Source organism: Mesocricetus auratus, unplaced genomic scaffold (assembly GCF_017639785.1).
Source record: "Mesocricetus auratus isolate SY011 unplaced genomic scaffold, BCM_Maur_2.0 Super-Scaffold_6730, whole genome shotgun sequence".
NCBI classification, from domain to species: Eukaryota; Metazoa; Chordata; class Mammalia; order Rodentia; family Cricetidae; genus Mesocricetus; species Mesocricetus auratus.
This window is the reverse complement of record NW_024429184.1, coordinates 53,639,081-53,651,681: the sequence shown is the minus strand read 5'-3', so window position 1 is coordinate 53,651,681 and position 12,601 is coordinate 53,639,081.

The following is a 12,601-nucleotide window of genomic DNA, read 5'->3' as shown; positions in this document are numbered from 1 at the left end:
GCTAGCTCATGTACCAGGTTTGTAGATGCAGAGATCCACAACCAAGCACTAGGCTGAGCTCTGGGAATCCAGTCAAAGAGAGGGAGGAGGGAACATATGAGTGAGGGAGGTCAAGATCATGATGGAAGCCAGGCATTGGTGGCGCATGCCTTTAGTCCCAGCACTTGGGAGGCAGAGGCAAGTGGATCTCTGTGAGTTTGATGCCAGCCTTGTCTACAGAGCGAGTTCCAGGACAGGCTTCAAAACAATACAGAGAAACCCTGTCTTGAAAAACAAAATGAAAAACAAACAAACAAACAAAAAAGATCATGATGTAGAAATCTACAGAGACAGCTGAACCAAACACTTTTTGAATCCCCTTTTCCTCTTTCTTCTTCTATCTTCTACCTAGTCAGTGATGTCAGCATCTTCGGTCCCCTTCTTCCTTCAGCTCTAGCTGTATACTGTACCAAGATAAGGGTAGCTCAAATCCTTTCTCCAACCAGATGGGTGGCAGTGTGTCAAGTGAGGGTGGTCCACAATTGCATCTTATGCTTACTGAAAACTTCACGTGTGCTTGGCATCTTTCCCTGTGCATTATTGACTTCATCTCACTCCGTCTCAGCCATCTGAGGATGTGCATTAGGGCTATGCCCTCAAGAGGAACATAACACATGCATATTTAGTTACGAATATTTATTAGATTCGTTCCTATGACAGGAGCTGGGCAGTTCAACAATGTCAGTCTGCAACACAGGAGAGACTGAGAACTCAGACATTGCTCAGACATTGCCGGTCCAGGAAGCTAGATGCACTCAGCTGCCTAAATCCAGTGCTGAAAGTAGGTGTTCCCCACAGTCCCTAGTGTGGACTACACATTGGAGGCCCAAGGACCTGGAGCCCCATGTCAGTGGTTGGAAACAGCAGCAGCCGCAGATTCGCTCACTCAGCAAGAGGAAGCATAGGTAGGCACTCCACACCACCTCTCCCTAGGACCACTTTCTATCTGTGCTGCCCATGAAGAGTGGTCCAGTGCGGCTACTCACATTGAAGACAAGCCTCATCTGCTCAGTGAACCCTCTAGAAATGCCCTTACAGTCACACCTAGAGCAGTGCTTGCTAGGTAACTCCAAATGCTGTCAAGTTGGCACTCAAGACTAATGACCACATGGATTAACAGCAGGTAGAGAGGCCCATAGCTGGCTCCTACGTGGGAGGTGCAGGTTTTGAACCACATGGCCAAGTGTAGAGCTGGGATTCCACTATGTCGGGCTCTACTAAGATTTTTCAGTGTGACTGCTATCAGATATTGATCATGTATGCACTGGGCACTACTGTGTGCTCAGCTGGGTTGGATTTGCCATCTCTTTATTTTTTTACAACAATCCCTGGAATAAAATCTTTTTATAATGAACATGGAATCTCAAAGACATTCTGTCACTGGCTCAAGATGATTCAGCCAGGATGATGGTTCTCAACCTTCCTAATGCGGAACCTTTAGTATAGTTCCTCATGTTGTGGTGACCCCAGCCATAAAATTATTTTCATAACAGTAATTTTGCATCATAATATAAATATCTGTATTTTCTTATGGTCTTAGGCAAACCCTGTGAAAAGATCATTCCACCTCCCCCCTAAAAAATGATCATGACCCACTGACCCGAGAACCACTGAGCTCGGAGGAAAAAGCTCCAAATAGTTCAGGGAATTGATTTTTAGATCTCTCTGAATGGTCTACTTTGGAGAACACTTTGAATTTTTCTTATCAGACTGAAGGTGCTAGTAAGGTCCCATTGATTACAAAATATAGACACCAGTAGATGTTTCTTCCCATGCGAATCCCAGGGCCCCGAGGGCCAGGTCACCTGGGCTCAACACACCTTTGATGAGAGCTGTCAGTGCCAGGTAGAGTGTTTTTTTTTCTTAAGAGATGTTTTATATGTTCAAGAGGAGATGTGTCCTGAGGAGCACGGTAGGAGAAAGGACTCACACTGGTGTCCAATTCATCAGTGTCTTGAGCAGAGGCGGAGCCGCTGTTTCAGCAGTTAAGATGTCAAGCCTGGAGGTGGTGGTGCAGGCCTTTAATCCCATCACTTGGGAGTCAGAGGCAGACTGAGCTCTGTGAGTTTGAGGCCAGCCTTGTCTACAATGTGAGTTCCAGGACTTTCAAGGCTACACAGAGAAACCCTGTCTCCAAAAGCAAAACAAACAAACAAAACAAAAAACAACAACAAAAAAACCAAACAAACACAAAAAACTCAAACCAACGCCCCCTCAAAGCCCAAAACATGGAAACTACTCTTTTGCTTTTCACTCTCTACCCTTTTACCATCTATAGGCTTCACTTACTCATACACAGAGACCACACCAGGATTTGAACGCACGCGAAGAGTGCCTCTCTGCATCCAGAATCTTCCTCCTGTCCATCAGCTCAGATGCAGTTTTGCTCCATGGTCCACCTTGCTGAGTTGATCCCTCCTCTTTCTCTCAGAGCTCACTATGTTATGTTGGGTCAGCCTCACACACATTTTAAATATGTCCAACATTCCAAAGCACGCTCCAAACTCAAGGGTGGTCGCTCTAATCGTGGCGTCTCACTGTTTTGTCTGTCTAATACTCAGCCCCTTTATCCAAAAGCCCTCAGTACCTCAAAGGAAATTGTCTCTCCTCCACCCTCTCAGTGTTATATTGAAGCACAGGTATATCTGTCAAACGGACAAGCCGCAATGACGGGAAGTGAGCATGTGATCTTATCTGGCCAATCAGTGCTTTCCTTTGGAGCTTTGCCACAAGGAACAATAGGAAGAAGTGGGGGGGGGGGCTCCGTAGCTGGGCAACTTTCGGGGAGCAGCTCAGATTCGACCTTCTGTGGATCCTGAGGCCATGCTCTCAAACCTTCGTAGCACTGGCTCTCTGAACTTTTGGGATGACAAAGGGAGTTAGCTGTGAGAGACTACAACCGCAGGCATTTCTGTTGCCGCTATTAATAACTCAGACTGAAACCGGGCTAGAGTGGTGCACACCTTTAATTCCAGCACTCGGGAGGCAGAGGCAGGCGGATCTCTGTGAATTCGAGGCCAGCCTGGTCTACAGAGCGAGTTCTAGGAAAGGCTCCAAAGCTACACGGAGAAACCCTGTCTTGAAAAACAAAAACAAAAACAAACAAACAAAAAGAATTCAGACTGAAATCTGAAATGGAGTTGAATAGATGATAGGAAGCTGGGGAAGAGCATCTTTGTTGCCCTTTCATGACCTCATTCCCACTCACTCCCGTTGATATCAGTCCCTCCACCCCAGGGGGTCTCATGCTGTCCTTACTGCCCAGCTCTCTTCTGCTGGTCACTTTTCTGAACTTGGCCCTACCAAAGCCGGGTCCTTTCTCTACAAACCCACAGTCCACATAACAATATATGCAATTGCTTTCTTCAGAAGGACAGCTGCCCTTGCAATCTGTGCAGTTAGAGCCAGAACTCTTCATAGCTTGAAAAAAAAAAAAACCAGACGACTCTTAACAGTTTTACAGCTCAATCTGCGAGCTGGTGAAAGGGCGCTTCTTAGACCCACACTGAGTTGAAAACACACATTGTGAGCCAAGCTGTCTCTCTTTCCTGCAGCTGCTGATGGTTCTGACCAAGCAGCAGAAGGAGTATCTTAAGGCAAGCTGGAGTCTTCTGCCATTCCATGGCATGGCTTTCATCAAGTTACGGAGCTCTCAGGGATTTTCATATTTGAACCTGGGAAGATGAGGGCGTTGCAGTGGGCCTTCCTCAAGGTGCTTGCCCTCCTACAGACTTGAGTTTCAGTGGCATTTGAAGATTTCCCACTCTTGAGCCCCAAACACACATCACTAGTGTCCAGAAATCGAGTTTTGTGACAGGCCAATAGGAAAGACGTTTGCTAGGATGGGGGAGAGAGGGGAGGGATAAGCAGAGGCACCCAATTTTACTGTTTAGCTTCCTGGATGTTACAACTCACCATGATGTCTTCTCTCACTAGACCAGCAGAGAGGCTCCGGGTGGACTTTGATACACATCTTCCTGGAGTTTCTGATTCATGTCTTAAATTCAACAACTGCAACTTCCCTGGGGATGCTTTGCTTCAGAACACAGTGTGGTTCCATGCTTCCTCTCTGGGCAAACACAAGCCGGGCCCACCGTGTAACTCCAGGCCAGTGGGTGCACCACATGAGTTCACTTCTCTGTATGCATGTGCCTTTGTGTGTGCGCGTGCGTGTGTGCGCGTGCGTGTGTGTATGTGTTCATATGTGGGTTGCTAAGCAGGCTAGGCTGGCTGAAGAGACAGACAGCCCTAGGTATTCAGCTGTGTCTGCCTCCCCAGCTCTGGGATTAAGAGCTTGCCCCAACATGCCACCCTTTCATTGTGGATTCTGGGGGTTGAAATTTTGTTCTAAGTTTTTGCAAGGCAAGCACTTTACCTGCTGAGCTTTCTCTTCCACCCTCATTTCTTTGTATCTCCTTTCCCTGCACCGATGGGGCCATGTTCAGTTACAGCTCACACATGTGTGTGTACAGAATGCGCAGGCTGTGACCATCTCCTGACTACCTGTCTAGTGGGGGCAGGATTTAGAAACATCTTAAATCCCACTTGACTTCAACAACTGGGAGGGATATATTTTGTTGTGGACATGAAACCAGGATACTGAGACACCCAGTGACTTTTCCTAAGTTGCGCAGCTGAGAAGATGAGGAGACTCATTCCTGAGGCAGGAAGCTGCTTCCTTTTGCTAAGAACTGTGGCTGCAGACAGGTTTTCACTAACAGCAGACCATCTGAGGGATCAGGAGGACACGTACACACGTTTGTCACTGTTCATTGTGACTCAAGCCCGCCGAAAAGCAAGATACAGAAGGCAGGGGTGTTCCCGTTTTTTTGCAGGTCGTAAGTTGGAGATGAGTGATCAGTCCTCTTTCACACAGGATACAAAAATGAGGGCTGTAGTGGTCCCTGCAATTTCAGGCAAGGGAAACAGGAAGCAAGCCCATTTCCCCATGTTTCTGTCTGATGGGGGCTGGCATCTGCTGACTTCTTGTCAATATTGTATTTACTCTCCTGGTCACATGAGCAGAGAGAGGAGGGTGAGTCACAGTTAACTGACTGCTAAATTAAGAAAATGTAACCCACGTGCTTCCCTGAAGCATTTGAGAGCCTTTTCCCTCAGTAGCCACGCCATAGCCTTAATGGCAGACATATTCCTGAATCTGCCTCTCACCCCCTAAGCTGACTGGATGTGATAAGTAAGTCAATGACTGCTTTGTGGCATTCTCTTCCAGAGCTATAAGTGTCTGAGGGTGTCCCTCTGTGCCTACTAACCCCAAAGCTTGTCCACTGTGGCTCCACTCATGTCCACCCCTCCCTGGTCCTCGGATCAACTGAAATGGAGCATGCTGCACAGGTAGTGCAGTTTCCAGCAAGCCACAGAGTAGTCCTTGACCAACGGCAGTCTCAGAAACATGACCCTGTAAGGAACCTGTTGAGACACTCAAGGTGACTTTCTCACTTTATAGACTGAAGAATACGAGCCACAGCAAGGCTGAAGCAGGTCCATGAGCTCTGACTTCCAGCCCAGCCCTTGGTTAGCGAAACCTTTCTCCTGAGCTGATCTGAAGACCGGTGTCACACAGTAAACCCTTGTTTGGAAGCGGCAACAGTGTCAAAGTTAAATAAACAGACAAGTCTTGCCACAAAACATAGCCAGTTTTATGGGTTACTATGGGGCAGGCAAGAGGGCTCACTCAGTAGGTAAAGTACTTGTCTTGTGAACATGGGAACTTGTGTTCCATCATGTTGAAACCTATGTTTAAAAAGTCAGCATCATGCCATGTGCTTGGAATTACAGCAATGGGGAGTCATAAACAGGTGAATCCCGAGGCTCACTGGTCAGCCACTCTACTTGGCAAGTCCCAAGCCAGTGAGAAGCCTTATCTTCAAATACAAGGTAGACGGCATCAAAGGAAGGACAGTTAAAGTTGCTTTCTGACCTTCATATTTATAGGCATATATGTGGAGGGGAACACACACACACACACACACACACACACACACACACACACACAGAGAGAGAGAGAGAGAGACAGAGAGACAGAGAGACAGAGAGAGACAGAGAGAGACAGAGAGAGAGAGGGAGAATTCTGAACTAAATATAAGTGGCAAAGGAGCATAGATTCACGTTGCCCAAGATGACATGTTGCAATGTGGAACTGGTTACAAGAACTCTCATGGTATTAAAAACAGTCATAAACAAAGGGACTTACTGAATACACTGGTGGACTCTCTGTGGACCTCAGATGTCTGCTGGTGACATTCTTAGCTTTAGGTTGGAGAAAGCCAAATACATGTTTCATCTGACAGTCAAGAGGATATTAGGTTAGACACAGAGGAATGAGGCTAACGACAATCCCAGATAATGTAGGCTGTCTGTCTGTATGAACACTTAGGAGGTTCCGGTGGTCAGCCAGGGACAGGATCTTCCACAAGCGTGACTTCTTCAGGGCCCTTCATTCAGTCCACACAAGCAAACAAATAAACCTCAGGTCATACACTTAGCAGTCAGACCATTCCTGGGGGCAGGGGGACCTTGACTGAAGAGCCAGGACTCTCCCATATGAGGTAATTCAGCTTCATCCTCTGTGCTGTCCACACACTTACCAGGTTTGCTGGCTTGACTTGGAGCAATTCTCATCTTTCCCAAATAAAGCAACAAGGTAAGACACTTGAATTTTTTTTCACACAGGCATTAGATTGCCTCTTCCTATCTTTATTTTCATACAGTGCTACACTTGTTGGAAACCATTGGTGATTTTTCTCCAGATGAATGGGCTTCTGGTTAATTTCATCCTGTAGTGTTGGCACAGAATAGCCCTTGTACAGGAGTAGGCCTTAGTAACATAGGAAGACAAAAAGGAAATCCTCTAGATCTGGTCACCACACACATGCATGGAAATACATCACTATACACACACACACACACACACTGCACACTCACATAAATGCACACACACAGACACACAAAATAATTCCTTTGTTTCTAAACATCTGAATCACCCAAATATGAGAGAGAGTGAGAGACAGAGAGAAAGACACACACACACACACACACACACACACACACACACACACACACAGAGAGAGAGAGAGAGAGAGAGAGAGAGAGAGAGAGAGAGAGAGAGAGAGAGAGAGAATTTCCTAGATCATAGCTTTTCTTACTTTTGCTGACCCAACAAGTCAAAAGTCCGTTCTTTCCTCAGAGCAGTTTGGGCACTAGCAGCAACGTTTTGCAAGCTAAAAGAGTCCTGTTTGTTCCCACATGGGCCTCTTGGACTTTGGTTCCCCGAACATCTCCTGAGTTTGGAAAGTCTCCAGGTGGCAGAGAGAATAGCAGAGTCCCTGGGAAGGAGAAGCATTGTGCGACTTGGCAAGCTCTCTGTTCAGGGCCCAGACAGCTACTTAAAGTTCAAGGAACTTGACAGACAGAGGCTGTTCATTTGTGGAAGACTTGAACCTGTTGTTTCAGCCAGTTAGCTTACACACATCTCTTCCAGGGGCATGTCTTCTTTCTGAGGAGGCAGAGCAGGCTTTGGACCCTTCTGGCCTCCCAGTCTATTCAGCTTCATTGTGTCTGGAAGGATAAATCTCTGTCTGTTGTCTGACTCTCTCTCTGTCTCTGTCTATCTTGGTCTCTGTCTGTATCTATCTCCGTTTCTCCCCCCCCCTCTGTTTTACTCAAACAGTTGAGAAAGAAGACAGAAGGCCAGACAGATTTCCAGCAAGCAGACTGTGACAGTCTAGACTAGTAAAAACACAGTCAGCTTATTTTTTTTTTACCCAGTGATGATTAGTGATTTATTTGGTACTTAACTGTTTTCCAATCCAAGAGAATAAGAAAGTGAAGAAAACTGACCAAATGCTATGCTTGGAAAGGACCAGTCAACTTCAGTTATTTCAGTAGTAACAGGAAGGTTACAATTCAGAGGATCAGAATGTTTACAGAAAAATGTTGGGAATTTTGAAAGGGTCCTAACTTTTTTTTTCCCCTGTAATTAAAAAAAAAAAGCAGTACAGTCTGTTGTTAGGTACAGACATATACTGGCAAAAAGAGAGCTGAAACCATGACCACTCTTTATGTAGATGTAAGATTACATGGTTTTTCTGGAGCAAGGGATGACTTTGACTTAGGTAGAAAAGGTTCCAATTGTGGACCTAACTACATGATTCAGAACACATTAATGTTGCTCACAACTGCTTTTCTCTCCATAAAGGGAGCCCCTTATTTACAGAGAGTAGAGGATCGCAATAGAATTCCAGGCACAAAAATAATTGTTGATTTGGGGACTGATAGATGACTCATTGGGTGAATTGCCTGCTATCAATCAAGATTGACACCAAGAGTTCTACCCTTGGGGACCACATAGTGGGCAGAAAGAACCAGTTCTGGAAGACTGTCCTTTGACCTCTACAGGCATGCCTTGGCATGAATATGTCCTTCCACCCAATAATTAAATAAAACAGACAACTAAAAAGGTCTTCCCTTCTGAAAAATGTTACTTGGATGCCCAGTAAAGAACTCCCATCCCAGGGGTAAAAAGAAGCATCTCTCATCCTTTTTAAAATTACACTTATTTACTTTATTTATTTTCCTTGGTAGTGGAGTATACTTGGAAGTCTGAGAACAAAATTGTAAGAGTTGGTTGCCTGTATCTGCCATGTAGGCCCAAGAACTCAACTGGAGTCCTGCTTTATCTGCTGAGATACTTTTCCCCTCCTATCTTTTCCTCCTTGCCCCTCCCCACCATTCCCTTCATTTTCCTTTTCCAGATAGAGCTGGGCATTCTTGGGTTGGCCCTGGTATATCCTCTGCTCATGTGGCCAAGGACTTGCTACAGAGCTTCTGAAAGCTCTGTCCAAAGCTGCCCATTTCACCCTGTGAGACCCACTGACTTAGTTATGCTAGCTAGTCTCGTCAATAATTAACATTTCTCCCACAACCCCATGGATACTGGATACCCCCTAACTGAACCTCAGATGCAGTCCCTAGCTGGCCTTGCACACAGTAGAGAAAGCACCGTGGATGCTCCATGACAGCCCTCTTCTCCCTCCTCATAGGAGTGTCCTTCCTGGACCTGGCCGTTTCCAGGACTTCCCACACAGCTTTCTGGCTGTCCTGAGTCCTCCCTACTTTAGGGACATCTGGCTCTCTTCAGGGTTTCCTTTGCTACTTCAGCACCATGGGGAGTCACACCTCCCTGTGTGCCCCTTTTCTGTCCCTCTGGCCTTGTGGAAGCAAAACATTTTTATGTAAGAGCACTACTCTCTACTTCTCAGGCCACAGAGTCCTGCTGGCTTCAAAAGCATGGCTGCTTTTTCTGTTTATTTTCATTGTGGCCCTACTGCGTGGAACAGCACTAAAAGGCCCAAAGGGCTGAGCACAAAACCTGACTCCTTCATCCCCAGGGTACACTTGGGAGTCCCTCCTTGCTTTCTTGCCTCTCTTTCTCCTCCCTCCCTCCCTCCCTCCCTCCCTCCCTCCCTCCCTCCCTCCCTCCCTCCCTCCCTCCCTCCCTCCCTCCCTCCCTCCCTCCTCTCCCTCCCACTCTCTCTCCTCTCCCCTTTTCTTCTTTTCTTCAACTGCTGGCTTCACTTTGAGTCTGTACCTGCCCCTTCACTTTCTTCTGTTAGGAGACTTCCTTTCTGTGCTGGCGGCTCAGACAAGTCCACACCAGCTGACCCATGCCACATACTTCTATGACGCCCTGGGCTTCCACGCACCATGTACAGAGCAGAGTGGTTCAGTGTCAAGGTTAATTGCTGAGACACAAATCTGAGCCAACAGTGACCTTGAGAATAACAGAAAAAATTGGCAGATTTTGAATTCCCCCAGTCCTGGAAAAGTAGGTCAAACTGGCCTTGTCTACGGTTAGCTGGCCAGACTCCTTCACCTAACATTTGGAGTTCACATAGAACAATCAGGACTGCCTGGGAAGAAGGACAGTGCTAGAAAATGAATGTATTTGCAAGTTCAGAGAGGATTATTTGAGGCAATGCATTATTTGTGATTTATGAAAGATTGCCTCAGGATTCAGAAAGCAAAGTCAGCCACAAACTACAGAGATCAGGCAGTGGTGGCATACAACTTTAATCCCAGCAGCCACAGGTGATACACACCTTTAACCCTAGAACTCACAATTAAGAGACAGATGGATCTCTGAATTCAATACTACCCTGGGCTACCTGAGAGTGAATCAGAATTCACGCCTTTAATCCCAGGACTCATGAGAGGTATTCAAGACAGGAACAGGGTCACAGTGGGGCATTCATTCTCCAGCCACACTGAAGATAGGAAGACATTCAGTCTCAGAATTCTCCAGCCACACTGAGGAGAGGCATCAGCCTTTTCAGCCTGAGGTAGCAGTAAAAGCTAGTGGCCGGCCATGTTTCTTTTCCGAAATTCAGACAAGCTTTAATAAATCATAAATAATATATCACCACAATTGTTGTTAGATTTTAAGGCACTTCTATAACCTTACACCATTATCTTCGAATTAATATTATCTTAAATTAACTTTTTTAATTTTAAAAATTATATTTAAAACAATGTGTATGTGTAGATTTGGTTATGTGCACATGACTGCAAGAGCCTATGGAAGCCAGAAGAGGGCGACATATCCCCTAGAGCTGGAGCTACTGGCAGCTGTGAATTGGCTGATGTGGTTGCTGGGAACCCATTAGGGTAACTCCAGCCCCCAACCTTACCTTTGTTGATCCATTTCCCACCGCTCGCTGAGAGGTGCACTGAGGGCACCATGTTTAAAACCCCTTTGCTCCTTCTGTTTGCTTGAGTTTCATGTTCCAGAGTGAACGCAGCTTTTACATCCATTCTGAGTGCAGTCAGTGGAGACTTCCGCGTGCTGTTTGCAGATGTGAGTAAGTCAGACTTAAGGAATTACCCAGGGGAGAAAATGGAGCAGCTATTTCACTGTGTCTGGAGGAGCCACACCAATGTGGCTCCAGTGCAGGATGGGGGGGATGAATAAACAGCAGATGCTACTGAAAGCTATTTCATCATGGAAGGCCTTGATGTAAGGGTAGGTCACTTCAGATGGTCATGCAGCAGTCTAGCTGGACATACTCTTATCATCACACAGCTATCATTCAAATAGCTAGTGTGTTTAAAAATCTCAAATAAGACTCAGTTGGACTAAAAGTGTCAGTGGGGCTGCATCCCTTCTGGAGACTCTGGGGGAACAATTCACAGGCTTTCCCATCTTCTAGAGGTCTCGTTCCTGCACTGTTTGGCTTCTGGTCCCATCCTGGATCTTCAAAGCCTTCTGCATAAAGTCTTCGGATCTTGTTGTCTTCTACTTCGTTTTTCTATTTTTAGCAACCCTTGTGATTAACCTGAGGCCCCTGGATAATCCAGGGTCATCTTCCCATCCTACATGGGCTGATTTGTAACCTTAACTTTGTCTCCTTTGACAGGAAAGGGTCTGGGGATTAGGATGAGGGCATCTTCAGGGACCAGCTCTTCCACCTGCCATGGAAGGGGAGCTAACCAGAGTGTGAGCAGAGGGGCATAATGATTGCATTTGCAGTTAGGGCAGCAGCTAGCATGGTTGTGGGGTAGGAAGCTGGGGGTGTCTTATGGGAGCGTCAGTAGAAAGCCCAGGTTAGACCACCTTGGTACTCCATTGGCAGCACTTTTGGTAGCATACCTTGAAGTTTATGGGAAAGGTTAATAAGGTTAAGCTTCAGACATTGTGATGATATCTTGTTTGTATAACAAATAAAGCTTGCCTGTAGATCAGAGGGCAGAACAAGCCACTAGCTAACCATAGAGGTCTGGAGGTCTGTACAGACAGACAGGAAGTGAGATGGATGAGGCAGAGAGAGGAGCCTGGAACTCGCTCTCTTTTCAGTCTGAGGATTTCGTAGAGGTAAGAGCTTTAGTGGCTGGCTGTGCTGCTTCTCTGATCTGTCAGCTTTCACCCCCTAACATCTGACTCCTGGCTTTTATTATTAAGACCTATTAGAACCTATGTTGTGTTACATGCCTCCTAGCTCCTGCGCTTGTACATCCTGGTTTGTTATAGATAATTTAGGAACAAAGGTTAAATCTTCACATAGCATTTCTTCACTTTTCCCAAGAAGATACTTTTTTTTAGCTTATGAAATGAGGAGGCTGCTGGACTCAATCATCTCTGGTTTCATTCAGACCAATTTCCCCGACTCTAAGAACACTGTTTCTATCATGCTGACCAGAGACTTGGAGGCCTTCAATACTGAATGAAAAGACATTTGCAAATATAACTGAGGGGCACTATAGCAACATGCCTCCAACTACCACCCCATAAATGACAAGAGAGAGATAGGCAGACATGTAAAACATGAGCAAGGGCTTGAGAGGTCTGGACAAGGCGGACAGAGCATGCTGGCAAGCGTCTGAGCAGCAGTCCACATGGTAGCAGAGAGAGAGAGGAATGGCAATGCTTAGCTCCCTTCTTCCATTTAATTCAGCCCAGGACCCCAGCCCATGCAACGGTGACATTCATGTTTAGAGTGGTTCTCTCCACCTCAGTTAATCAGCTTAGAAATTCCCTCATAGAGAGGTC